We start from the raw sequence: 27500 nt of genomic DNA on the forward strand, positions 1-27500 counted from the left end.
GTGTAAAACTTGGGAACATACTTGAGAGCAAAGATCACATTCAATCTCATTCAAGGCACGGATGTGAATGCAACGGGATGAAATTACTGAAATGATGCCTGCCCTCGAACTGTGATGATGGACTACCCGACTCGCCAATAATATTGGGTTCTGGTGTATTGAAATACAGGAGCTGCTGGATTTGTGTGTTTTCTTACCCCCTCACCATAGTTTGTCAAATGTTTAAACAACTGAACTTATATTCAAGGTTTGTTTCTCTTCATATGTTTTACTGGTTTACATTTGTCTCAGCAACCTGTTGAATGATTCTTCAGCTTTCAAAACAAAATGACAACAGGATGAATGCACACACTTGAAAATACAATACATGCAATGTTATGCATCATAGTGATGCAACCTCCTTTCAGTTTCATACTGCATGTCAATTGAAATCCTTACTGAAATGCACACCTTCTCAAGATTGCGCTTGACTGGCGTGTCAGGCACTCAATTACAGCTGTTTTATCAAGACAATGTGTTCGTTTTGTAATATATAGTTCCGGTCTGGTGTGGCACCCCAGCTAACGCACAACGTTGCCACAACGTTTCGTGTTAGCAGGGACTGTCTGCGGCGCGCTGGTGTGTCCCGGACTTTAGAGTAGAGAGACAGTTCAACTGCAAGTATGAGCGGCAGAAACGGATATTGCCTTCCCTTTAAGTAGAGCGTCAGGGACAGCCTCCCTGGCTTACGGCCATACTAGCCTGAATACGCCCGATCTCGTCCGATCTCGGAAGCTAAGCAGGCTCGGGCCTGGTCAGTACTTGGATGGGAGACCACCTGGGAATACCAGGTGCTGTAAGCTTTTGCATCTTTTACACACCAGAGGGCGACAAATCACGAGTTTTAACTTTGGATACACGCAATTTCATCATTATTTCAGATTTGACTTCCCCAAATACACAGGCATACAATAGATCTTGTTCTCCAACGTAAACGGTCCCTAGTAACTAGGGTACATTCGTAAATAAATTGAGCATCATGGCTAGAAGTGACTAAATGTTGCCTAATCTTTCTCATCGAGAAATGACACAATTACAGCAACACAAAAAGGAACTCCACCGGACAGAGTTCAGTGCTCACAAGGAGCCTCATTCAACACACACGGTTCCATTCCCATTCATGCAAAGCACGAAAGTGTAAAACTTGGGAACATACTTGAGAGCAAAGATCACATTCAATCTCATTCAAGGCACGGATGTGAATGCAACGGGATGAAATTACTGAAATGATGCCTGCCCTCGAACTGTGATGATGGACTACCCGACTCGCCAATAATATTGGGTTCTGGTGTATTGAAATACAGGAGCTGCTGGATTTGTGTGTTTTCTTACCCCCTCACCATAGTTTGTCAAATGTTTAAACAACTGAACTTATATTCAAGGTTTGTTTCTCTTCATATGTTTTACTGGTTTACATTTGTCTCAGCAACCTGTTGAATGATTCTTCTGCTTTCAAAACAAAATGACAACAGGATGAATGCACACACTTGAAAATACAATACATGCAATGTTATGCATCATAGTGATGCAACCTCCTTTCAGTTTCTAACTGCATGTCAATTGAAATCCTTACTGAAATGCACACCTTCTCAAGATTGCGCTTGACTGGCGTGTCAGGCACTCAATTACAGCTGTTTTATCAAGACAATGTGTTCGTTTTGTAAAATATAGTTCCGGTCTGGTGTGGCACCCCAGCTAACGCACAACGTTGCCACAACGTTGCCACAAAGTTTCGTGTTAGCAGGGACTGTCTGCGGCGCGCTGGTGTGTCCCGGACTTTAGAGTAGAGAGACAGTTCATTTGCAAGTATGAGCGGCAGAAACGGATATTGCCTTCCCTTTAAGTAGAGCGTCAGGGACAGCCTCCCTGGCTTACGGCCATACTAGCCTGAATACGCCCGATCTCGGAAGCTAAGCAGGCTCGGGCCTGGTCAGTACTTGGATGGGAGACCGCCTGGGAATACCAGGTGCTGTAAGCTTTTGCATCTTTTACACACCAGAGGGCGACAAATCACGAGTTTTAACTTTGGATACACGCAATTTCATCATTATTTCAGATTTGACTTCCCCAAATACACAGGCATACAATAGATCTTGTTCTCCAACGTAAACGGTCCCTAGTAACTAGGGTACATTCGTAAATAAATTGAGCATCATGGCTAGAAGTGACTAAATGTTGCCTAATCTTTCTCATCGAGAAATGATACAATTACAGCAACACAAAAAGGAACTCCACCGGACAAAGTTCAGTGCTCACAAGGAGCCTCATTCAACACACACGGTTCCATTCCCATTCATGCAAAGCACGAAAGTGTAAAACTTGGGAACATACTTGAGAGCAAAGATCACATTCAATCTCATTCAATGCACGGATGTGAATGCAACGGGATGAAATTACTGAAATGATGCCTACCCTCGAACTGTGATGATGGACTACCCGACTCGCCAATAATATTGGGTTCTGGTGTATTGAAATACAGGAGCTGCTGGATTTGTGTGTTTTCTTACCCCCTCACCATAGTTTGTCAAATGTTTAAACAACTGAACTTATATTCAAGGTTTGTTTCTCTTCATATGTTTTACTGGTTTACATTTGTCTCAGCAACCTGTTGAATGATTCTTCTGCTTTCAAAACAAAATGACAACAGGATGAATGCACACACTTGAAAATACAATACATGCAATGTTATGCATCATAGTGATGCAACCTCCTTTCAGTTTCATACTGCATGTCAATTGAAATCCTTACTGAAATGCACACCTTCTCAAGATTGCGCTTGACTGGCGTGTCAGGCACTCAATTACAGCTGTATTATCAAGACAATGTGTTCGTTTTGTAAAATATAGTTCCGGTCTGGTGTGGCACCCCAGCTAACGCACAACGTTGCCACAACGTTTCGTGTTAGCAGGGACTGTCTGCAGCGTGCTGGTGTGTCCCGGACTTTAGAGTAGAGAGACAGTTCAACTGCAAGTATGAGCGGCAGAAACGGATATTGCCTTCCCTTTAAGTAGAGGGTCAAGGACAGCCTCCCTGGCTTACGGCCATACTAGCCTGAATACGCCCGATCTCGTCCGATCTCGGAAGCTAAGCAGGCTCAGGCCTGGTTAGTACTTGGATGGGAGACCGCCTGGGAATACCAGGTGCTGTAAGCTTTTGCATCTTTTACACACCAGAGGGCGACAAATCACGAGTTTTAACTTTGGATACACGCAATTTCATCATTATTTCAGATTTGACTTCCCCAAATACACAGGCATACAATAGATCTTGTTCTCCAACGTAAACGGTCCCTAGTTACTAGGGTACATTCGTAAATAAATTGAGCATCATGGCTAGAAGTGACTAAATGTTGCCTAATCTTTCTCATCGAGAAATGACACAATTACAGCAACACAAAAAGGAACTCCACCGGACAAAGTTCAGTGCTCACAAGGAGCCTCATTCAACACACACGGTTCCATTCCCATTCATGCAAAGCACGAAAGTGTAAAACTTGGGAACATACTTGAGAGCAATGATCACATTCAATCTCAATCAAGGCACGGATGTGAATGCAACGGGATGAAATTACTGAAATGATGCCTGCCCTCGAACTGTGATGATGGACTACCCGACTCGCCAATAATATTGGCTTCTGGTGTATTGAAATACAGGAGCTGCTGGATTTGTGTGTTTTCTTACCCCCTCACCATAGTTTGTCAAATGTTTAAACAACTGAACTTATATTCAAGGTTTGTTTCTCTTCATATGTTTTACTGGTTTACATTTGTCTCAGCAACCTGTTGAATGATTCTTCTGCTTTCAAAACAAAATGACAACAGGATGAATGCACACACTTGAAAATATAATACATGCAATGTTATGCATCATAGTGATGCAACCTCCTTTCAGTTTCATACTGCATGTCAATTGATATCCTTACTGAAATGCACACCTTCTCAAGATTGCGCTTGACTGGCGTGTCAGGCACTCAATTACAGCTGTTTTATCAAGACAATGTGTTCGTTTTGTAAAATATAGTTCCGGTCTGGTGTGGCACCCCAGCTAACGCACAACGTTGCCACAACGTGGCATATTAGCAGGGACTGTCTGCGGCGCGCTGGTGTGTCCCGGGCTTTAGAGTAGAGAGACAGTTCAACTGTAAGTATGAACGGCAGAAACGGATATTGCCATCCCTTTAAGTAGAGCGTCAGGGACAGCCTCCCTGGCTTACGGCCATACTAGCCTGAATACGCCCGATCTCGTCCGATCTCGGAAGCTAAGCAGGCTCGGGCCTGGTCAGTACTTGGATGGGAGACCGCCTGGGAATACCAGGTGCTGTAAGCTTTTGCATCTTTTACACACCAGAGCGCGACAAATCACGAGTTTTAACTTTGGATACACGCAATTTCATCATTATTTCAGATTTGACTTCCCCAAATACACAGGCATACAATAGATCTTGTTCTCCAACGTAAACGGTCCCTAGTAACTAGGGTACATTCGTAAATAAATTGAGCATCATGGCTAGAAGTGACTAAATGTTGCCTAATCTTTCTCATCGAGAAATGACACAATTACAGCAACACAAAAAGGAACTCCACCGGACAAAGATCAGTGCTCACAAGGAGCCTCATTCAACACACACGGTTCCATTCCCATTCATGCAAAGCACGAAAGTGTAAAACTTGGGAACATACTTGAGAGCAAAGATCACATTCAATCTCATTCAAGGCACGGATGTGAATGCAACGGGATGAAATTACTGAAATGATGCCTGCCCTCGAACTGTGATGATGGACTACCCGACTCGCCAATAATATTGGGTTCTGGTGTATTGAAATACAGGAGCTGCTGGATTTGTGTGTTTTCTTACCCCCTCACCATAGTTTGTCAAATGTTTAAACAACTGAACTTATATTCAAGGTTTGTTTCTCTTCATATGTTTTACTGGTTTACATTTGTCTCAGCAACCTGTTGAATGATTCTTCTGCTTTCAAAACAAAATGACAACAGGATGAATGCACACACTTGAAAATACAATACATGCAATGTTATGCATCATAGTGATGCAACCTCCTTTCAGTTTCATACTGCATGTCAATTGAAATCCTTACTGAAATGCACACCTTCTCAAGATTGCGCTTGACTGGCGTGTCAGGCACTCAATTACAGCTGTTTTATCAAGACAAATGTGTTCGTTTTGTAAAATATAGTTCCGGTCTGGTGTGGCACCCCAGCTAACGCACAACGTTGCCACAACGTGGCATATTAGCAGGGACTGTCTGCGGCGCGCTGGTGTGTCCCGGGCTTTAGAGTAGAGAGACAGTTCAACTGTAAGTATGAACGGCAGAAACGGATATTGCCATCCCTTTAAATAGAGCGTCAGGGACAGCCTACCTGGCTTACGGCCATACTAGCCTGAATACGCCCGATCTCGTCCGATCTCGGAAGCTAAGCAGGCTCGGGCCTGGTCAGTACTTGGATGGGAGACCGCCTGGGAATACCAGGTGCTGTAAGCTTTTGCATCTTTTACACAGCAGAGCGCGACAAATCACGAGTTTTAACTTTGGATACACGCAATTTCATCATTATTTCAGATTTGACTTCCCCAAATACACAGGCATACAATAGATCTTGTTCTCCAACGTAAACGGTCCCTAGTAACTAGGGTACATTCGTAAATAAATTGAGCATCATGGCTAGAAGTGACTAAATGTTGCCTAATCTTTCTCATCGAGAAATGACACAATTACAGCAACACAAAAAGGAACTCCACCGGACAAAGATCAGTGCTCACAAGGAGCCTCATTCAACACACACGGTTCCATTCCCATTCATGCAAAGCACGAAAGTGTAAAACTTGGGAACATACTTGAGAGCAAAGATCACATTCAATCTCATTCAAGGCACGGATGTGAATGCAACGGGATGAAATTACTGAAAAGATGCCTGCCCTCGAACTGTGATGATGGACTACCCGACTCGCCAATAATATTGGGTTCTGGTGTATTGAAATACAGGAGCTGCTGGATTTGTGTGTTTTCTTACCCCCTCACCATAGTTTGTCAAATGTTTAAACAACTGAACTTATATTCAAGGTTTGTTTCTCTTCATATGTTTTACTGGTTTACATTTGTCTCAGCAACCTGTTGAATGATTCTTCTGCTTTCAAAACAAAATGACAACAGGATGAATGCACACACTTGAAAATACAATACATGCAATGTTATGCATCATAGTGATGCAACCTCCTTTCAGTTTCATACTGCATGTCAATTGAAATCCTTACTGAAATGCACACCTTCTCAAGATTGCGCTTGACTGGCATGTCAGGCACTCAATTACAGCTGTATTATCAAGACAATGTGTTCGTTTTGTAATATATAGTTCCGGTCTGGTGTGGCACCCCAGCTAACGCACAACGTTGCCACAATGTTGCCACAACGTGGCGTGTTAGCAGGGACTGTCTGCGGCGCGCTGGTGTGTCCCGGGCTTTAGAGTAGAGAGACAGTTCAACTGTAAGTATGAACGGCAGAAACGGATATTGCCTTCCCTTTAAGTAGAGCGTCAGGGACAGCATTCATGGCTTACGGCCATACTAGCCTGAATACGCCCGATCTCGTCCGATCTCGGAAGCTAAGCAGGCTCGGGCCTGGTCAGTACTTGGATGGGAGACCGCCTGGGAATACCAGGTGCTGTAAGCTTTTGCATCTTTTACACACCAGAGCGCGACAAATCACGAGTTTTAACTTTGGATACACGCAATTTCATCATTATTTCAGATTTGACTTCCCCAAATACACAGGCATACAATAGATCTTGTTCTCCAACGTAAACGGTCCCTAGTAACTAGGGTACATTCGTAAATAAATTGAGCATCATGGCTAGAAGTGACTAAATGTTGCCTAATCTTTCTCATCGAGAAATGACACAATTACAGCAACACAAAAAGGAACTCCAACGGACAAAGTTCAGTGCTCACAAGGAGCCTCATTCAACACACACGGTTCCATTCCCATTCATGCAAAGCACGAAAGTGTAAAACTTGGGAACATACTTGAGAGCAAAGATCACATTCAATCTCATTCAAGGCACGGATGTGAATGCAACGGGATGAAATTACTGAAAAGATGCCTGCCCTCGAACTGTGATGATGGACTACCCGACTCGCCAATAATATTGGGTTCTGGTGTATTGAAATACAGGAGCTGCTGGATTTGTGTGTTTTCTTACCCCCTCACCATAGTTTGTCAAATGTTTAAACAACTGAACTTATATTCAAGGTTTGTTTCTCTTCATATGTTTTACTGGTTTACATTTGTCTCAGCAACCTGTTGAATGATTCTTCTGCTTTCAAAACAAAATGACAACAGGATGAATGCACACACTTGAAAATACAATACATGCAATGTTATGCATCATAGTGATGCAACCTCCTTTCAGTTTCATACTGCATGTCAATTGAAATCCTTACTGAAATGCACACCTTCTCAAGATTGCGCTTGACTGGCATGTCAGGCACTCAATTACAGCTGTATTATCAAGACAATGTGTTCGTTTTGTAAAATATAGTTCCGGTCTGGTGTGGCACCCCAGCTAACGCACAACGTTGCCACAATGTTGCCACAACGTGGCGTGTTAGCAGGGACTGTCTGCGGCGCGCTGGTGTGTCCCGGGCTTTAGAGTAGAGAGACAGTTCAACTGTAAGTATGAACGGCAGAAACGGATATTGCCTTCCCTTTAAGTAGAGCGTCAGGGACAGCATTTCTGGCTTACGGCCATACTAGCCTGAATACGCCCGATCTCGTCCGATCTCGGAAGCTAAGCAGGCTCGGGCCTGGTCAGTACTTGCATGGGAGACCGCCTGGGAATACCAGGTGCTGTAAGCTTTTGCATCTTTTACACACCAGAGGGCGACAAATCACGAGTTTTAACTTTGGATACACGCAATTTCATCATTATTTCAGATTTGACTTCCCCAAATACACAGGCATACAATAGATCTTGTTCTCCAACGTAAACGGTCCCTAGTAACTAGGGTACATTCGTAAATAAATTGAGCATCATGGCTAGAAGTGACTAAATGTTGCCTAATCTTTCTCATCGAGAAATGACACAATTACAGCAACACAAAAAGGAACTCCACCGGACAAAGTTCAGTGCTCACAAGGAGCCTCATTCAACACACACGGTTCCATTCCCATTCATGCAAAGCACGAAAGTGTAAAACTTGGGAACATACTTGAGAGCAAAGATTACATTCAATCTCATTCAAGGCACGGATGTGAATGCAACGGGATGAAATTACTGAAATGATGCCTGCCCTCGAACTGTGATGATGGACTACCCGACTCGCCAATAATATTGGGTTCTGGTGTATTGAAATACAGGAGCTGCTGGATTTGTGTGTTTTCTTACCCCCTCACCATAGTTTGTCAAATGTTTAAACAACTGAACTTATATTCAAGGTTTGTTTCTCTTCATATGTTTTACTGGTTTACATTTGTCTCAGCAACCTGTTGAATGATTCTTCTGCTTTCAAAACAAAATGACAACAGGATGAATGCACACACTTGAAAATACAATACATGCAATGTTATGCATCATAGTGATGCAACCTCCTTTCAGTTTCATACTGTATGTCAATTGAAATCCTTATTGAAATGCACACCTTCTCAAGATTGAGCTTGACTGGCGTGTCAGGCACTCAATTACAGCTGTATTATCAAGACAATGTGTTCGTATTGTAATATATAGTTCCGGTCTGGTGTGGCACCCCAGCTAACGCACAACGTTGCCACAATGTTGCCACAACGTGGCGTGTTAGCAGGGACTGTCTGCGGCGCGCTGGTGTGTCCCGGGCTTTAGAGTAGAGAGACAGTTCAACTGTAAGTATGAACGGCAGAAACGGATATTGCCTTCCCTTTAAGTAGAGCGTCAGGGACAGCCTCCCTGGCTTACGGCCATACTAGCCTGAATACGCCCGATCTCGTCCGATCTCGGAAGCTAAGCAGGCTCGGGCCTGGTCAGTACTTGGATGGGAGACCGCCTGGGAATACCAGGTGCTGTAAGATTTTGCATCTTTTACACACCAGAGCGCGACAAATCACGAGTTTTAACTTTGGATACACGCAATTTCATCATTATTTCAGATTTGACTTCCCCAAATACACAGGCATACAATAGATCTTGTTCTCCAACGTAAACGGTCCCTAGTAACTAGGGTACATTCGTAAATAAATTGAGCATCATGGCTAGAAGTGACTAAATGTTGCCTAATCTTTCTCATCGAGAAATGACACAATTACAGCAACACAAAAAGGAACTCCACCGGACAAAGATCAGTGCTCACAAGGAGCCTCATTCAACACACACGGTTCCATTCCAATTCATGTAAAGCACGAAAGTGTAAAACTTGGGAACATACTTGAGAGCAAAGATCACATTCAATCTCATTCAAGGCACGGATGTGAATGCAACGGGATGAAATTACTGAAATGATGCCTGCCCTCGAACTGTGATGATGGACTACCCGACTCGCCAATAATATTGGGTTCTGGTGTATTGAAATACAGGAGCTGCTGGATTTGTGTGTTTTCTTACCCCCTCACCATAGTTTGTCAAATGTTTAAACAACTGAACTTATATTCAAGGTTTGTTTCTCTTCATATGTTTTACTGGTTTACATTTGTCTCAGCAACCTGTTGAATGATTCTTCTGCTTTCAAAACAAAATGACAACAGGATGAATGCACACACTTGAAAATACAATACATGCAATGTTATGCATCATAGTGATGCAACCTCCTTTCAGTTTCATACTGCATGTCAATTGAAATCCTTACTGAAATGCACACCTTCTCAAGATTGCGCTTGACTGGCGTGTCAGGCACTCAATTACAGCTGTTTTATCAAGACAAATGTGTTCGTTTTGTAAAATATAGTTCCGGTCTGGTGTGGCACCCCAGCTAACGCACAACGTTGCCACAACGTGGCATATTAGCAGGGACTGTCTGCGGCGCGCTGGTGTGTCCCGGGCTTTAGAGTAGAGAGACAGTTCAACTGTAAGTATGAACGGCAGAAACGGATATTGCCTTCCCTTTAAGTAGAGCGTCAGGGACAGCCTCCCTGGCTTACGGCCATACTAGCCTGAATACGCCCGATCTCGTCCGATCTCGGAAGCTAAGCAGGCTCGGGCCTGGTCAGTACTTGGATGGGAGACCGCCTGGGAATACCAGGTGCTGTAAGCTTTTGCATCTTTTACACACCAGAGGGCGACAAATCACGAGTTTTAACTTTGGATACACGCAATTTCATCATTATTTCAGATTTGACTTCCCCAAATACACAGGCATACAATAGATCTTGTTCTCCAACGTAAACGGTCCCTAGTAACTAGGGTACATTCGTAAATAAATTGAGCATCATGGCAAGAAGTGACTAAATGTTGCCTAATCTTTCTCATCGAGAAATGACACAATTACAGCAACACAAGAAGGAACTCCACCGGACAAAGTTCAGTGCTCACAAGGAGCCTCATTCAACACACACGGTTCCATTCCCATTCATGCAAAGCACGAAAGTGTAAAACTTGGGAACATACTTGAGAGCAAAGATCACATTCAATCTCATTCAAGGCACGGATGTGAATGCAACGGGATGAAATTACTGAAATGATGCCTGCCCTCGAACTGTGATGATGGACTACCCGACTCGCCAATAATATTGGGTTCTGGTGTATTGAAATACAGGAGCTGCTGGATTTGTGTGTTTTCTTACCCCCTCACCATAGTTTGTCAAATGTTTAAACAACTGAACTTATATTCAAGGTTTGTTTCTCTTCATATGTTTTACTGGTTTACATTTGTCTCAGCAACCTGTTGAATGATTCTTCTGCTTTCAAAACAAAATGACAACAGGATGAATGCACACACTTGAAAATACAATACATGCAATGTTATGCATCATAGTGATGCAACCTCCTTTCAGTTTCATACTGCATGTCAATTGAAATCCTTACTGAAATGCACACCTTCTCAAGATTGCGCTTGACTGGCGTGTCAGGCACTCAATTACAGCTGTTTTATCAAGACAATGTGTTCGTTTTGTAATATATAGTTCCGGTCTGGTGTGGCACCCCAGCTAACGCACAACGTTGCCACAATGTTGCCACAACGTGGCGTGTTAGCAGGGACTGTCTGCGGCGCGCTGGTGTGTCCCGGGCTTTAGAGTAGAGAGACAGTTCAACTGTAAGTATGAACGGCAGAAACGGATATTGCCTTCCCTTTAAGTAGAGCGTCAGGGACAGCCTCCCTGGCTTACGGCCATACTAGCCTGAATACGCCCGATCTCGTCCGATCTCGGAAGCTAAGCAGGCTCGGGCCTGGTCAGTACTTGGATGGGAGACCGCCTGGGAATACCAGGTGCTGTAAGCTTTTGCATCTTTTACACACCAGAGCGCGACAAATCACGAGTTTTAACTTTGGATACACGCAATTTCATCATTATTTCAGATTTGACTTCCCCAAATACACAGGCATACAATAGATCTTGTTCTCCAACGTAAACGGTCCCTAGTAACTAGGGTACATTCGTAAATAAATTGAGCATCATGGCTAGAAGTGACTAAATGTTGCCTAATCTTTCTCATCGAGAAATGACACAATTACAGCAACACAAAAAGGAACTCCACCGGACAAAGTTCAGTGCTCACAAGGAGCCTCATTCAACACACACGGTTCCATTCCCATTCATGTAAAGCACGAAAGTGTAAAACTTGGGAACATACTTGAGAGCAAAGATCACATTCAATCTCATTCAAGGCACGGATGTGAATGCAACGGGATGAAATTACTGAAATGATGCCTGCCCTCGAACTGTGATGATGGACTACCCGACTCGCCAATAATATTGGGTTCTGGTGTATTGAAATACAGGAGCTGCTGGATTTGTGTGTTTTCTTACCCCCTCACCATAGTTTGTCAAATGTTTAAACAACTGAACTTATATTCAAGGTTTGTTTCTCTTCATATGTTTTACTGGTTTACATTTGTCTCAGCAACCTGTTGAATGATTCTTCTGCTTTCAAAACAAAATGACAACAGGATGAATGCACACACTTGAAAATACAATACATGCAATGTTATGCATCATAGTGATGCAACCTCCTTTCAGTTTCATACTGCATGTCAATTGAAATCCTTACTGAAATGCACACCTTCTCAAGATTGCGCTTGACTGGCGTGTCAGGCACTCAATTACAGCTGTTTTATCAAGACAAATGTGTTCGTTTTGTAAAATATAGTTCCGGTCTGGTGTGGCACCCCAGCTAACGCACAACGTTGCCACAACGTGGCATATTAGCAGGGACTGTCTGCGGCGCGCTGGTGTGTCCCGGGCTTTAGAGTAGAGAGACAGTTCAACTGTAAGTATGAACGGCAGAAACGGATATTGCCTTCCCTTTAAGTAGAGCGTCAGGGACAGCCTCCCTGGCTTACGGCCATACTAGCCTGAATACGCCCGATCTCGTCCGATCTCGGAAGCTAAGCAGGCTCGGGCCTGGTCAGTACTTGCATGGGAGACCGCCTGGGAATACCAGGTGCTGTAAGCTTTTGCATCTTTTACACACCAGAGGGCGACAAATCACGAGTTTTAACTTTGGATACACGCAATTTCATCATTATTTCAGATTTGACTTCCCCAAATACACAGGCATACAATAGATCTTGTTCTCCAACGTAAACGGTCCCTAGTAACTAGGGTACATTCGTAAATAAATTGAGCATCATGGCTAGAAGTGACTAAATGTTGCCTAATCTTTCTCATCGAGAAATGACACAATTACAGCAACACAAAAAGGAACTCCACCGGACAAAGTTCAGTGCTCACAAGGAGCTTCATTCAACACACACGGTTCCATTCCCATTCATGCAAAGCACGAAAGTGTAAAACTTGGGAACATACTTGAGAGCAAAGATCACATTCAATCTCATTCAAGGCACGGATGTGAATGCAACGGGATGAAATTACTGAAATGATGCCTGCCCTCGAACTGTGATGATGGACTACCCGACTCGCCAATAATATTGGGTTCTGGTGTATTGAAATACAGGAGCTGCTGGATTTGTGTGTTTTCTTACCCCCTCACCATAGTTTGTCAAATGTTTAAACAACTGAACTTATATTCAAGGTTTGTTTCTCTTCATATGTTTTACTGGTTTACATTTGTCTCAGCAACCTGTTGAATGATTCTTCTGCTTTCAAAACAAAATGACAACAGGATGAATGCACACACTTGAAAATACAATACATGCAATGTTATGCATCATAGTGATGCAACCTCCTTTCAGTTTCATACTGCATGTCAATTGAAATCCTTACTGAAATGCACACCTTCTCAAGATTGCACTTGACTGGCGTGTCAGGCACTCAATTACAGCTGTTTTATCAAGACAATGTGTTCGTTTTGTAATATATAGTTCCGGTCTGGTGTGGCACCCCAGCTAACGCACAACGTTGCCACAACGTTTCGTGTTAGCAGGGACTGTCTGCGGCGCGCTGGTGTGTCCCGGACTTTAGAGTAGAGAGACAGTTCAATTGCAAGTATGAGCGGAAGAAACGGATATTGCCTTCCCTTTAAGTAGGGCGTCAGGGACAGCCTCCCTGGCTTACGGCCATACTAGCCTGAATACGCCCGATCTCGTCCGATCTCGGAAGCTAAGCAGGCTCGGGCCTGGTCAGTACTTGGATGGGAGACTGCCTGGGAATACCAGGTGCTGTAAGCTTTTGCATCTTTTACACACCAGAGGGCGACAAATCACGAGTTTTAACTTTGGATACACGCAATTTCATCATTATTTCAGATTTGACTTCCCCAAATACACAGGCATAGAATAGATCTTGTTCTCCAACGTAAACGGTCCCTAGAAACTAGTGTACATTCGTAAATAAATTGAGCATCATGGCTAGAAGTGACTAAATGTTGCCTAATCTTTCTCATCGAGAAATGACACAATTACAGCAACACAAAAAGGAACTCCACCGGACAAAGTTCAGTGCTCACAAGGAGCCTCATTCAACACACACGGTTCCATTCCCATTCATGCAAAGCACGAAAATGTAAAACTTGGGAACATACTTGAGAGCAAAGATCACATTCAATCTCATTCAAGGCACGGATGTGAATGCAACGGGATGAAATTACTGAAATGATGCCTGCCCTCGAACTGTGATGATGGACTACCCGACTCGCCAATAATATTGGGTTCTGGTGTATTGAAATACAGGAGCTGCTGGATTTGTGTGTTTTCTTACCCCCTCACCATAGTTTGTCAAATGTTTAAACAACTGAACTTATATTCAAGGTTTGTTTCTCTTCATATGTTTTACTGGTTTACATTTGTCTCAGCAACCTGTTGAATGATTCTTCTGCTTTCAAAACAAAATGACAACAGGATGAATGCACACACTTGAAAATACAATACATGCAATGTTATGCATCATAGTGATGCAACCTCCTTTCAGTTTCATACTGCATGTCAATTGAAATCCTTACTGAAATGCACACCTTCTCAAGATTGCGCTTGACTGGCGTGTCAGGCACTCAATTACAGCTGTTTTATCAAGAGAATGTGTTCGTTTTGTAATATATATTTCCGGTCTGGTGTGGCACCCCAGCTAACGCACAACGTTGCCACAATGTTGCCACAACGTGGCGTGTTAGCAGGGACTGTCTGCGGCGCGCTGGTGTGTCCCGGGCTTTAGAGTAGAGAGACAGTTCAACTGTAAGTATGAACGGCAGAAACGGATATTGCCTTCCCTTTAAGTAGAGCGTCAGGGACAGCCTCCCTGGCTTACGGCCATACTAGCCTGAATACGCCCGATCTCGTCCGATCTCGGAAGCTAAGCAGGCTCGGGCCTGGTCAGTACTTGGATGGGAGACCGCCTGGGAATACCAGGTGCTGTAAGCTTTTGCATCTTTTACACACCAGAGGGCGACAAATCACAAGTTTTAACTTTGGATACACGCAATTTCATCATTATTTCATATTTGACTTCCCCAAATACACAGGCATACAATAGATCTTGTTCTCCAACGTAAACGGTCCCTAGTAACTAGGGTACATTCATAAATAAATTGAGCATCATGGCTAGAAGTGACTAAATGTTGCCTAATCTTTCTCATCGAGAAATGACACAATTACAGCAACACAAAAAGGAACTCCACCGGACAAAGTTCAGTGCTCACAAGGAGCCTCATTCAACACACATGGTTCCATTCCCATTCATGCAAAGCACGAAAGTGTAAAACTTGGGAACATACTTGAGAGCAAAGATCACATTCAATCTCATTCAAGGCACGGATGTGAATGCAACGGGATGAAATTACTGAAATGATGCCTGCCCTCGAACTGTGATGATGGACTACCCGACTCGCCAATAATATTGGGTTCTGGTGTATTGAAATACAGGAGCTGCTGGATTTGTGTGTTTTCTTACCCCCTCACCATAGTTTGTCAAATGTTTAAACAACTGAACTTATATTCAAGGTTTGTTTCTCTTCATATGTTTTACTGGTTTACATTTGTCTCAGCAACCTGTTGAATGATTCTTCTGCTTTCAAAACAAAATGACAACAAGATGAATGCACACACTTGAAAATACAATACATGCAATGTTATGCATCATAGTGATGCAACCTCCTTTCAGTTTCATACTGCATGTCAATTGAAATCCTTACTGAAATGCACACCTTCTCAAGATTGCGCTTGACTGGCGTGTCAGGCACTCAATTACAGCTGTTTTATCAAGACAAATGTGTTCGTTTTGTAAAATATAGTTCCGGTCTGGTGTGGCACCCCAGCTAACGCACAACGTTGCCACAACGTGGCATATTAGCAGGGACTGTCTGCGGCGCGCTGGTGTGTCCCGGGCTTTAGAGTAGAGAGACAGTTCAACTGTAAGTATGAACGGCAGAAACGGATATTGCCATCCCTTTAAGTAGAGCGTCAGGGACAGCCTCCCTGGCTTACGGCCATACTAGCCTGAATACGCCCGATCTCGTCCGATCTCGGAAGCTAAGCAGGCTCGGGCCTGGTCAGTACTTGGATGGGAGACCGCCTGGGAATACCAGGTGCTGTAAGCTTTTGCATCTTTTACACACCAGAGCGCGACAAATCACGAGTTTTAACTTTGGATACACGCAATTTCATCATTATTTCAGATTTGACTTCCCCAAATACACAGGCATACAATAGATCTTGTTCTCCAACGTAAACGGTCCCTAGTAACTAGGGTACATTCGTAAATAAATTGAGCATCATGGCTAGAAGTGACTAAATGTTGCCTAATCTTTCTCATCGAGAAATGACACAATTACAGCAACACAAAAAGGAACTCCACCGGACAAAGATCAGTGCTCACAAGGAGCCTCATTCAACACACACGGTTCCATTCCCATTCATGCAAAGCACGAAAGTGTAAAACTTGGGAACATACTTGAGAGCAAAGATCACATTCAATCTCATTCAAGGCACGGATGTGAATGCAACGGGATGAAATTACTGAAAAGATGCCTGCCCTCGAACTGTGATGATGGACTACCCGATTCGCCAATAATATTGGGTTCTGGTGTATTGAAATACAGGAGCTGCTGGATTTGTGTGTTTTCTTACCCCCTCACCATAGTTTGTCAAATGTTTAAACAACTGAACTTATATTCAAGGTTTGTTTCTCTTCATATGTTTTACTGGTTTACATTTGTCTCAGCAACCTGTTGAATGATTCTTCTGCTTTCAAAACAAAATGACAACAGGATGAATGCACACACTTGAAAATACAATACATGCAATGTTATGCATCATAGTGATGCAACCTCCTTTCAGTTTCATACTGCATGTCAATTGAAATCCTTACTGAAATGCACACCTTCTCAAGATTGCGCTTGACTGGCATGTCAGGCACTCAATTACAGCTGTATTATCAAGACAATGTGTTCGTTTTGTAAAATATAGTTCCGGTCTGGTGTGGCACCCCAGCTAACGCACAACGTTGCCACAATGTTGCCACAACGTTTCGTGTTAGCAGGGACTGTCTGCGGCGCGCTGGTGTGTCCCGGACTTTAGAGTAGAGAGACAGTTAATTTGCAAGTATGAGCGGCAGAAACGGATATTGCCTTCCCTTTAAGTAGAGCGTCAGGGACAGCCTCCCTGGCTTACGGCCATACTAGCCTGAATACGCCCGATCTCGTCCGATCTCGGAAGCCAAGCAGGCTCGGGCCTGGTCAGTACTTGGATGGGAGATCGCCTGGGAATACCAGGTGCTGTAAGCTTTTGCATCTTTTACACACCAGAGGGCGACAAATCACGAGTTTTAACTTTGGATACACGCAATTTCATCATTATTTCAGATTTGACTTCCCCAAATACACAGGCATACAATAGATCTTGTTCTCCAACGTAAACGGTCCCTAGTAACTAGGGTACATTCGTAAATAAATTGAGCATCATGGCTAGAAGTGACTAAATGTTGCCTAATCTTTCTCATCGAGAAATGACACAATTACAGCAACACAAAAAGGAACTCCACCGGACAAAGATCAGTGCTCACAAGGAGCCTCATTCAACACACACGGTTCCATTCCCATTCATGCAAAGCACGAAAGTGTAAAACTTGGGAACATACTTGAGAGCAAAGATCACATTCAATCTCATTCAAGGCACGGATGTGAATGCAACGGGATGAAATTACTGAAAAGATGCCTGCCCTCGAACTGTGATGATGGACTACCCGACTCGCCAATAATATTGGGTTCTGGTGTATTGAAATACAGGAGCTGCTGGATTTGTGTGTTTTCTTACCCCCTCACCATAGTTTGTCAAATGTTTAAACAACTGAACTTATATTCAAGGTTTGTTTCTCTTCATATGTTTTACTGGTTTACATTTGTCTCAGCAACCTGTTGAATGATTCTTCTGCTTTCAAAACAAAATGACAACAGGATGAATGCACACACTTGAAAATACAATACATGCAATGTTATGCATCATAGTGATGCAACCTCCTTTCAGTTTCATACTGCATGTCAATTGAAATCCTTACTGAAATGCACACCTTCTCAAGATTGCGCTTGACTGGCATGTCAGGCACTCAATTACAGCTGTATTATCAAGACAATGTGTTCGTTTTGTAAAATATAGTTCCGGTCTGGTGTGGCACCCCAGCTAACGCACAACGTTGCCACAATGTTGCCACAACGTGGCGTGTTAGCAGGGACTGTCTGCGGCGCGCTGGTGTGTCCCGGGCTTTAGAGTAGAGAGACAGTTCAACTGTAAGTATGAACGGCAGAAACGGATATTGCCTTCCCTTTAAGTAGAGCGTCAGGGACAGCATTCCTGGCTTACGGCCATACTAGTCTGAATACGCCCGATCTCGTCCGATCTCGGAAGCTAAGCAGGCTCGGGCCTGGTCAGTACTTGCATGGGAGACCGCCTGGGAATACCAGGTGCTGTAAGCTTTTGCATCTTTTACACACCAGAGGGCGACAAATCACGAGTTTTAACTTTGGATACACGCAATTTCATCATTATTTCAGATTTGACTTCCCCAAATACACAGGCATACAATAGATCTTGTTCTCCAACGTAAACGGTCCCTAGTAACTAGGGTACATTCGTAAATAAATTGAGCATCATGGCTAGAAGTGACTAAATGTTGCCTAATCTTTCTCATCGAGAAATGACACAATTACAGCAACACAAAAAGGAACTCCACCGGACAAAGTTCAGTGCTCACAAGGAGCCTCATTCAACACACACGGTTCCATTCCCATTCATGCAAAGCACGAAAGTGTAAAACTTGGGAACATACTTGAGAGCAAAGATCACATTCAATCTCATTCAAGGCACGGATGTGAATGCAACGGGATGAAATTACTGAAATGATGCCTGCCCTCGAACTGTGATGATGGACTACCCGACTCGCCAATAATATTGGGTTCTGGTGTATTGAAATACAGGAGCTGCTGGATTTGTGTGTTTTCTTACCCCCTCACCATAGTTTGTCAAATGTTTAAACAACTGAACTTATATTCAAGGTTTGTTTCTCTTCATATGTTTTACTGGTTTACATTTGTCTCAGCAACCTGTTGAATGATTCTTCTGCTTTCAAAACAAAATGACAACAGGATGAATGCACACACTTGAAAATACAATACATGCAATGTTATGCATCATAGTGATGCAACCTCCTTTCAGTTTCATACTGCATGTCAATTGAAATCCTTACTGAAATGCACACCTTCTCAAGATTGCGCTTGACTGGCGTGTCAGGCACTCAATTACAGCTGTATTATCAAGACAATGTGTTCGTTTTGTAAAATATAGTTCCGGTCTGGTGTGGCACCCCAGCTAACGCACAACGTTGCCACAATGTTGCCACAACGTGGCGTGTTAGCAGGGACTGTCTGCGGCGCGCTGGTGTGTCCCGGGCTTTAGAGTAGAGAGACAGTTCAACTGTAAGTATGAACGGCAGAAACGGATATTGCCTTCCCTTTAAGTAGAGCGTCAGGGACAGCATTCCTGGCTTACGGCCATACTAGTCTGAATACGCCCGATCTCGTCCGATCTCGGAAGCTAAGCAGGCTCGGGCCTGGTCAGTACTTGCATGGGAGACCGCCTGGGAATACCAGGTGCTGTAAGCTTTTGCATCTTTTACACACCAGAGGGCGACAAATCACGAGTTTTAACTTTGGATACACGCAATTTCATCATTATTTCAGATTTGACTTCCCCAAATACACAGGCATACAATAGATCTTGTTCTCCAACGTAAACGGTCCCTAGTAACTAGGGTACATTCGTAAATAAATTGAGCATCATGGCTAGAAGTGACTAAATGTTGCCTAATCTTTCTCATCGAGAAATGACACAATTACAGCAACACAAAAAGGAACTCCACCGGACAAAGTTCAGTGCTCACAAGGAGCCTCATTCAACACACACGGTTCCATTCCCATTCATGCAAAGCACGAAAGTGTAAAACTTGGGAACATACTTGAGAGCAAAGATCACATTCAATCTCATTCAAGGCACGGATGTGAATGCAACGGGATGAAATTACTGAAATGATGCCTGCCCTCGAACTGTGATGATGGACTACCCGACTCGCCAATAATATTGGGTTCTGGTGTATTGAAATACAGGAGCTGCTGGATTTGTGTGTTTTCTTACCCCCTCACCATAGTTTGTCAAATGTTTAAACAACTGAACTTATATTCAAGGTTTGTTTCTCTTCATATGTTTTACTGGTTTACATTTGTCTCAGCAACCTGTTGAATGATTCTTCTGCTTTCAAAACAAAATGACAACAGGATGAATGCACACACTTGAAAATACAATACATGCAATGTTATGCATCATAGTGATGCAACCTCCTTTCAGTTTCATACTGCATGTCAATTGAAATCCTTACTGAAATGCACACCTTCTCAAGATTGCGCTTGACTGGCGTGTCAGGCACTCAATTACAGCTGTATTATCAAGACAATGTGTTCGTTTTGTAATATATAGTTCCGGTCTGGTGTGGCACCCCAGCTAACGCACAACGTTGCCACAATGTTGCCACAACGTGGCGTGTTAGCAGGGACTGTCTGCGGCGCGCTGGTGTGTCCCGGGCTTTAGAGTAGAGAGACAGTTCAACTGTAAGTATGAACGGCGGAAATGAATATTGCCTTCCCTTTAAGTAGAGCGTCAGGGACAGCCTCCATGGCTTACGGCCATACTAGCCTGAATACGCCCGATCTCGTCCGATCTCGGAAACTAAGCAGGCTCGGGCCTGGTCAGTACTTGCATGGGAGACCGCCTGGGAATACCAGGTGCTGTAAGCTTTTGCATCTTTTACACACCAGAGGGCGACAAATCACTAGTTTTAACTTTGGATACACGCAATTTCATCATTATTTCAGATTTGACTTCCCCAAATACACAGGCATACAATAGATCTTGTTCTCCAACGTAAACGGTCCCTAGTAACTAGGGTACATTCGTAAATAAATTGAGCATCATGGCTAGAAGTGACTAAATGTTGCCTAATCTTTCTCATCGAGAAATGACACAATTACAGCAACACAAAAAGGAACTCCACCGGACAAAGTTCAGTGCTCACAAGGAGCCTCATTCAACACACACGGTTCCATTCCCATTCATGCAAAGCACGAAAGTGTAAAACTTGGGAACATACTTGAGAGCAAAGATCACATTCAATCTCATTCAAGGCACGGATGAGAATGCAACGGGATGAAATTACTGAAATGATGCCTGCCCTCGAACTGTGATGATGGACTACCCGACTCGCCAATAATATTGGGTTCTGGTGTATTGAAATACAGGAGCTGCTGGATTTGTGTGTTTTCTTACCCCCTCACCATAGTTTGTCAAATGTTTAAACAACTGAACTTATATTCAAGGTTTGTTTCTCTTCATATGTTTTACTGGTTTACATTTGTCTCAGCAACCTGTTGAATGATTCTTCTGCTTTCAAAACAAAATGACAACAGGATGAATGCACACACTTGAAAATACAATACATGCAATGTTATGCATCATAGTGATGCAACCTCCTTTCAGTTTCATACTGCATGTCAATTGAAATCCTTACTGAAATGCACACCTTCTCAAGATTGCGCTTGACTGGCGTGTCAGGCACTCAATTACAGCTGTTTTATCAATACAATGTGTTCGTTTTGTAATATATAGTTCCGGTCTGGTGTGGCACCCCAGCTAACGCACAACGTTGCCACAATGTTGCCACAACGTTTCGTGTTAGCAGGGACTGTCTGCGGCGCGCTGGTGTGTCCCGGACTTTAGAGTAGAGAGACAGTTAATTTGCAAGTATGAGCGGCAGAAACGGATATTGCCTTCCCTTTAAGTAGAGCGTCAGGGACAGCCTCCCTGGCTTACGGCCATACTAGCCTGAATACGCCCGATCTCGTCCGATCTCGGAAGCCAAGCAGGCTCGGGCCTGGTCAGTACTTGGATGGGAGATCGCCTGGGAATACCAGGTGCTGTAAGCTTTTGCATCTTTTACACACCAGAGGGCGACAAATCACGAGTTTTAACTTTGGATACACGCAATTTCATCATTATTTCAGATTTGACTTCCCCAAATACACAGGCATACAATAGATCTTGTTCTCCAACGTAAACGGTCCCTAGTAACTAGGGTACATTCGTAAATAAATTGAGCATCATGGCTAGAAGTGACTAAATGTTGCCTAATCTTTCTCATCGAGAAATGACACAATTACAGCAACACAAAAAGGAACTCCACCGGACAAAGTTCAGTGCTCACAAGGAGCCTCATTCAACACACACGGTTCCATTCCCATTCATGCAAAGCACGAAAGTGTAAAACTTGGGAACATACTTGAGAGCAAAGATCACATTCAATCTCATTCAAGGCACGGATGTGAATGCAACGGGATGAAATTACTGAAATGATGCCTGCCCTCGAACTGTGATGATGGACTACCCGACTCGCCAATAATATTGGGTTCTGGTGTATTGAAATACAGGAGCTGCTGGATTTGTGTGTTTTCTTACCCCCTCACCATAGTTTGTCAAATGTTTAAACAACTGAACTTATATTCAAGGTTTGTTTCTCTTCATATGTTTTACTGGTTTACATTTGTCTCAGCAACCTGTTGAATGATTCTTCTGCTTTCAAAACAAAATGACAACAGGATGAATGCACACACTTGAAAATACAATACATGCAATGTTATGCATCATAGTGATGCAACCTCCTTTCAGTTTCATACTGCATGTCAATTGAAATCCTTACTGAAATGCACACCTTCTCAAGATTGCGCTTGACTGGCGTGTCAGGCACTCAATTACAGCTGTTTTATCAAGAGAATGTGTTCGTTTTGTAATATATAGTTCCGGTCTGGTGTGGCACCCCAGCTAACGCACAACGTTGCCACAATGTTGCCACAACGTGGCGTGTTAGCAGGGACTGTCTGCGGCGCGCTGGTGTGTCCCGGGCTTTAGAGTAGAGAGACAGTTCAACTGTAAGTATGAACGGCAGAAACGGATATTGCCTTCCCTTTAAGTAGAGCGTCAGGGACAGCCTCCCTGGCTTACGGCCATACTAGCCTGAATACGCCCGATCTCGTCCGATCTCGGAAGCTAAGCAGGCTCGGGCCTGGTCAGTACTTGGATGGGAGACCGCCTGGGAATACCAGGTGCTGTAAGCTTTTGCATCTTTTACACACCAGAGGGCGACAAATCACGAGTTTTAACTTTGGATACACGCAATTTCATCATTATTTCAGATTTGACTTCCCCAAATACACAGGCATACAATAGATCTTGTTCTCCAACGTAAACGGTCCCTAGTAACTAGGGTACATTCGTAAATAAATTGAGCATCATGGCTAGAAGTGACTAAATGTTGCCTAATCTTTCTCATCGAGAAATGACACAATTACAGCAACACAAAAAGGAACTCCACCGGACATAGTTCAGTGCTCACAAGGAGCTTCATTCAACACACACGGTTCCATTCCCATTCATGCAAAGCACGAAAGTGTAAAACTTGGGAACATACTTGAGAGCAAAGATCACATTCAATCTCATTCAAGGCACGGATGTGAATGCAACGGGATGAAATTACTGAAATGATGCCTGCCCTCGAACTGTGATGATGGACTACCCGACTCGCCAATAATATTGGGTTCTGGTGTATTGAAATACAGGAGCTGCTGGATTTGTGTGTTTTCTTACCCCCTCACCATAGTTTGTCAAATGTTTAAACAACTGAACTTATATTCAAGGTTTGTTTCTCTTCATATGTTTTACTGGTTTACATTTGTCTCAGCAACCTGTTGAATGATTCTTCTGCTTTCAAAACAAAATGACAACAGGATGAATGCACACACTTGAAAATACAATACATGCAATGTTATGCATCATAGTGATGCAACCTCCTTTCAGTTTCATACTGCATGTCAATTGAAATCCTTACTGAAATGCACACCTTCTCAAGATTGCGCTTGACTGGCGTGTCAGGCACTCAATTACAGCTGTTTTATCAAGACAATGTGTTCGTTTTGTAATATATAGTTCCGGTCTGGTGTGGCACCCCAGCTAACGCACAACGTTGCCACAACGTTTCGTGTTAGCAGGGACTGTCTGCGGCGCGCTGGTGTGTCCCGGACTTTAGAGTAGAGAGACTGTTCAATTGCAAGTATGAGCGGCAGAAACGGATATTGCCTTCCCTTTAAGTAGAGGGTCAGGGACAGCCTCCCTGGCTTACGGCCATACTAGCCTGAATACGCCCGATCTCGTCCGATCTCGGAAGCTAAGCAGGCTCGGGCCTGGTCAGTACTTGCATGGGAGACCGCCTGGGAATACCAGGTGCTGTAAGCTTTTGCATCTTTTACACACCAGAGGGCGACAAATCACGAGTTTTAACTTTGGATACACGCAATTTCATCATTATTTCAGATTTGACTTCCCCAAATACACAGGCATAGAATAGATCTTGTTCTCCAACGTAAACGGTCCCTAGTAACTAGTGTACATTCGTAAATAAATTGAGCATCATGGCTAGAAGTGACTAAATGTTGCCTAATCTTTCTCATCGAGAAATGACACAATTACAGCAACACAAAAAGGAACTCCACCGGACAAAGTTCAGTGCTCACAAGGAGCCTCATTCAACACACACGGTTCCATTCCCATTCATGCAAAGCACGAAAGTGTAAAACTTGGGAACATACTTGAGAGCAAAGATCACATTCAATCTCATTCAAGGCACGGATGTGAATGCAACGGGATGAAATTACTGAAATGATGCCTGCCCTCGAACTGTGATGATGGACTACCCGACTCGCCAATAATATTGGGTTCTGGTGTATTGAAATACAGGAGCTGCTGGATTTGTGTGTTTTCTTACCCCCTCACCATAGTTTGTCAAATGTTTAAACAACTGAACTTATATTCAAGGTTTGTTTCTCTTCATATGTTTTACTGGTTTACATTTGTCTCAGCAACCTGTTGAATGATTCTTCTGCTTTCAAAACAAAATGACAACAGGATGAATGCACACACTTGAAAATACAATACATGCAATGTTATGCATCATAGTGATGCAACCTCCTTTCAGTTTCATACTGCATGTCAATTGAAATCCTTACTGAAATGCACACCTTCTCAAGATTGCGCTTGACTGGCGTGTCAGGCACTCAATTACAGCTGTTTTATCAAGACAATGTGTTCGTTTTGTAATATATAGTTCCGGTCTGGTGTGGCACCCCAGCTAACGCACAACGTTGCCACAACGTTTCGTGTTAGCAGGGACTGTCTGCGGCGCGCTGGTGTGTCCCGGACTTTAGAGTAGAGAGACAGTTCAATTGCAAGTATGAGCGGCAGAAACGGATATTGCCTTCCCTTTAAGTAGAGGGTCAGGGACAGCCTCCCTGGCTTACGGCCATACTAGCCTGAATACGCCCGATCTCGTCCGATCTCGGAAGCTAAGCAGGCTCGGGCCTGGTCAGTACTTGCATGGGAGACCGCCTGGGAATACCAGGTGCTGTAAGCTTTTGCATCTTTTACACACCAGAGGGCGACAAATCACGAGTTTTAACTTTGGATACACGCAATTTCATCATTATTTCAGATTTGACTTCCCCAAATACACAGGCATAGAATAGATCTTGTTCTCCAACGTAAACGGTCCCTAGTAACTAGTGTACATTCGTAAATAAATTGAGCAACATGGCTAGAAGTGACTAAATGTTGCCTAATCTTTCTCATCGAGAAATGACACAATTACAGCAACACAAAAAGGAACTCCACCGGACAAAGTTCAGTGCTCACAAGGAGCCTCATTCAACACACACGGTTCCATTCCCATTCATGCAAAGCACGAAAGTGTAAAACTTGGGAAAATACTTGAGAGCAAAGATCACATTCAATCTCATTCAAGGCACGGATGTGAATGCAACGGGATGAAATTACTGAAATGATGCCTGCCCTCGAACTGTGATGATGGACTACCCGACTCGCCAATAATATTGGGTTCTGGTGTATTGAAATACAGGAGCTGCTGGATTTGTGTGTTTTCTTACCCCCTCACCATAGTTTGTCAAATGTTTAAACAACTGAACTTATATTCAAGGTTTGTTTCTCTTCATTTGTTTTACTGGTTTACATTTGTCTCAGCAACCTGTTGAATGATTCTTCTGCTTTCAAAACAAAATGACAACAGGATGAATGCACACACTTGAAAATACAATACATGCAATGTTATGCATCATAGTGATGCAACCTCCTTTCAGTTTCATACTGCATGTCAATTGAAATCCTTACTGAAATGCACACCTTCTCAAGATTGCGCTTGACTGGCGTGTCAGGCACTCAATTACAGCTGTTTTATCAAGAGAATGTGTTCGTTTTGTAAAATATATTTCCGGTCTGGTGTGGCACCCCAGCTAACGCACAACGTTGCCACAATGTTGCCACAACGTGGCGTGTTAGCAGGGACTGTCTGCGGCGCGCTGGTGTGTCCCGGGCTTTAGAGTAGAGAGACAGTTCAACTGTAAGTATGAACGGCAGAAACGGATATTGCCTTCCCTTTAAGTAGAGCGTCAGGGACAGCCTCCCTGGCTTACGGCCATACTAGCCTGAATACGCCCGATCTCGTCCGATCTCGTCCGATCTCGGAAGCTAAGCAGGCTCGGGCCTGGTCAGTACTTGGATGGGAGACCGCCTGGGAATACCAGGAGCTGCAAGCTTTTGCATCTTTTACACACCAGAGGGCGACAAATCACGAGTTTTAACTTTGGATACACGCAATTTCATCATTATTTCAGATTTGACTTCCCCAAATACACAGGCATACAATAGATCTTGTTCTCCAACGTAAACGGTCCCTAGTAACTAGGGTACATTCATAAATAAATTGAGCATCATGGCTAGAAGTGACTAAATGTTGCCTAATCTTTCTCATCGAGAAATGACACAATTACAGCAACACAAAAAGGAACTCCACCGGACAAAGTTCAGTGCTCACAAGGAGCCTCATTCAACACACACGGTTCCATTCCCATTCATGCAAAGCACGAAAGTGTAAAACTTGGGAACATACTTGAGAGCAAAGATCACATTCAATCTCATTCAAGGCACGGATGTGAATGCAACGGGATGAAATTACTGAAATGATGCCTGCCCTCGAACTGTGATGATGGACTACCCGACTCGCCAATAATATTGGGTTCTGGTGTATTGAAATACAGGAGCTGCTGGATTTGTGTGTTTTCTTACCCCCTCACCATAGTTTGTCAAATGTTTAAACAACTGAACTTATATTCAAGGTTTGTTTCTCTTCATATGTTTTACTGGTTTACATTTGTCTCAGCAACCTGTTGAATGATTCTTCTGCTTTCAAAACAAAATGACAACAGGATGAATGCACACA

The 27500-nt window shown here is 43.4% G+C and overlaps 21 non-coding genes and 2 pseudogenes across 21 annotated transcripts; all 23 read left to right on the forward strand.

The window, feature by feature from the left end:
* Positions 1 to 723: 723 nt before the first annotated feature.
* LOC136740346 (5S ribosomal RNA) lies at positions 724 to 842 on the forward strand. Its single transcript, XR_010813181.1, has one exon. It is a non-coding gene; the product is annotated as a 5S ribosomal RNA (ribosomal RNA).
* A 1066-nt stretch (positions 843 to 1908) lies between these two features.
* On the forward strand, positions 1909 to 2017 carry LOC136740724 (uncharacterized; annotated as a pseudogene).
* A 1055-nt stretch (positions 2018 to 3072) lies between these two features.
* Positions 3073 to 3191, forward strand: LOC136740271 (5S ribosomal RNA). Its single transcript, XR_010813109.1, has one exon. It is a non-coding gene; the product is annotated as a 5S ribosomal RNA (ribosomal RNA).
* Positions 3192 to 4246: 1055 nt separating this feature from the next.
* Positions 4247 to 4365, forward strand: LOC136740274 (5S ribosomal RNA). The gene has a single exon (XR_010813112.1). It is a non-coding gene; the product is annotated as a 5S ribosomal RNA (ribosomal RNA).
* A 1056-nt stretch (positions 4366 to 5421) lies between these two features.
* Positions 5422 to 5540, forward strand: LOC136740275 (5S ribosomal RNA). Its single transcript, XR_010813113.1, has one exon. It is a non-coding gene; the product is annotated as a 5S ribosomal RNA (ribosomal RNA).
* A 1066-nt stretch (positions 5541 to 6606) lies between these two features.
* Positions 6607 to 6725, forward strand: LOC136740276 (5S ribosomal RNA). Its single transcript, XR_010813114.1, has one exon. It is a non-coding gene; the product is annotated as a 5S ribosomal RNA (ribosomal RNA).
* A 1066-nt stretch (positions 6726 to 7791) lies between these two features.
* On the forward strand, positions 7792 to 7910 carry LOC136740444 (5S ribosomal RNA). The gene has a single exon (XR_010813279.1). It is a non-coding gene; the product is annotated as a 5S ribosomal RNA (ribosomal RNA).
* Positions 7911 to 8976: 1066 nt separating this feature from the next.
* On the forward strand, positions 8977 to 9095 carry LOC136740506 (5S ribosomal RNA). The gene has a single exon (XR_010813337.1). It is a non-coding gene; the product is annotated as a 5S ribosomal RNA (ribosomal RNA).
* Positions 9096 to 10151: 1056 nt separating this feature from the next.
* Positions 10152 to 10270, forward strand: LOC136740278 (5S ribosomal RNA). The gene has a single exon (XR_010813116.1). It is a non-coding gene; the product is annotated as a 5S ribosomal RNA (ribosomal RNA).
* Positions 10271 to 11336: 1066 nt separating this feature from the next.
* On the forward strand, positions 11337 to 11455 carry LOC136740279 (5S ribosomal RNA). Its single transcript, XR_010813117.1, has one exon. It is a non-coding gene; the product is annotated as a 5S ribosomal RNA (ribosomal RNA).
* A 1056-nt stretch (positions 11456 to 12511) lies between these two features.
* LOC136740445 (5S ribosomal RNA) lies at positions 12512 to 12630 on the forward strand. The gene has a single exon (XR_010813280.1). It is a non-coding gene; the product is annotated as a 5S ribosomal RNA (ribosomal RNA).
* Positions 12631 to 13685: 1055 nt separating this feature from the next.
* On the forward strand, positions 13686 to 13804 carry LOC136740476 (5S ribosomal RNA). Its single transcript, XR_010813309.1, has one exon. It is a non-coding gene; the product is annotated as a 5S ribosomal RNA (ribosomal RNA).
* A 1066-nt stretch (positions 13805 to 14870) lies between these two features.
* LOC136740280 (5S ribosomal RNA) lies at positions 14871 to 14989 on the forward strand. Its single transcript, XR_010813118.1, has one exon. It is a non-coding gene; the product is annotated as a 5S ribosomal RNA (ribosomal RNA).
* A 1056-nt stretch (positions 14990 to 16045) lies between these two features.
* Positions 16046 to 16164, forward strand: LOC136740281 (5S ribosomal RNA). Its single transcript, XR_010813119.1, has one exon. It is a non-coding gene; the product is annotated as a 5S ribosomal RNA (ribosomal RNA).
* A 1066-nt stretch (positions 16165 to 17230) lies between these two features.
* On the forward strand, positions 17231 to 17349 carry LOC136740553 (5S ribosomal RNA). The gene has a single exon (XR_010813382.1). It is a non-coding gene; the product is annotated as a 5S ribosomal RNA (ribosomal RNA).
* Positions 17350 to 18415: 1066 nt separating this feature from the next.
* On the forward strand, positions 18416 to 18534 carry LOC136740540 (5S ribosomal RNA). The gene has a single exon (XR_010813369.1). It is a non-coding gene; the product is annotated as a 5S ribosomal RNA (ribosomal RNA).
* Positions 18535 to 19600: 1066 nt separating this feature from the next.
* Positions 19601 to 19719, forward strand: LOC136740541 (5S ribosomal RNA). Its single transcript, XR_010813370.1, has one exon. It is a non-coding gene; the product is annotated as a 5S ribosomal RNA (ribosomal RNA).
* Positions 19720 to 20785: 1066 nt separating this feature from the next.
* LOC136740626 (5S ribosomal RNA) lies at positions 20786 to 20904 on the forward strand. The gene has a single exon (XR_010813451.1). It is a non-coding gene; the product is annotated as a 5S ribosomal RNA (ribosomal RNA).
* A 1066-nt stretch (positions 20905 to 21970) lies between these two features.
* Positions 21971 to 22089, forward strand: LOC136740554 (5S ribosomal RNA). Its single transcript, XR_010813383.1, has one exon. It is a non-coding gene; the product is annotated as a 5S ribosomal RNA (ribosomal RNA).
* A 1066-nt stretch (positions 22090 to 23155) lies between these two features.
* Positions 23156 to 23274, forward strand: LOC136740282 (5S ribosomal RNA). Its single transcript, XR_010813120.1, has one exon. It is a non-coding gene; the product is annotated as a 5S ribosomal RNA (ribosomal RNA).
* Positions 23275 to 24329: 1055 nt separating this feature from the next.
* Positions 24330 to 24448, forward strand: LOC136740446 (5S ribosomal RNA). The gene has a single exon (XR_010813281.1). It is a non-coding gene; the product is annotated as a 5S ribosomal RNA (ribosomal RNA).
* A 1055-nt stretch (positions 24449 to 25503) lies between these two features.
* On the forward strand, positions 25504 to 25622 carry LOC136740447 (5S ribosomal RNA). Its single transcript, XR_010813282.1, has one exon. It is a non-coding gene; the product is annotated as a 5S ribosomal RNA (ribosomal RNA).
* A 1066-nt stretch (positions 25623 to 26688) lies between these two features.
* Positions 26689 to 26817, forward strand: LOC136740736 (uncharacterized; annotated as a pseudogene).
* Positions 26818 to 27500: the final 683 nt, after the last annotated feature.

Source organism: Amia ocellicauda, unplaced genomic scaffold (assembly GCF_036373705.1).
Source record: "Amia ocellicauda isolate fAmiCal2 unplaced genomic scaffold, fAmiCal2.hap1 HAP1_SCAFFOLD_64, whole genome shotgun sequence".
NCBI lineage: Eukaryota > Metazoa > Chordata > Actinopteri > Amiiformes > Amiidae > Amia > Amia ocellicauda.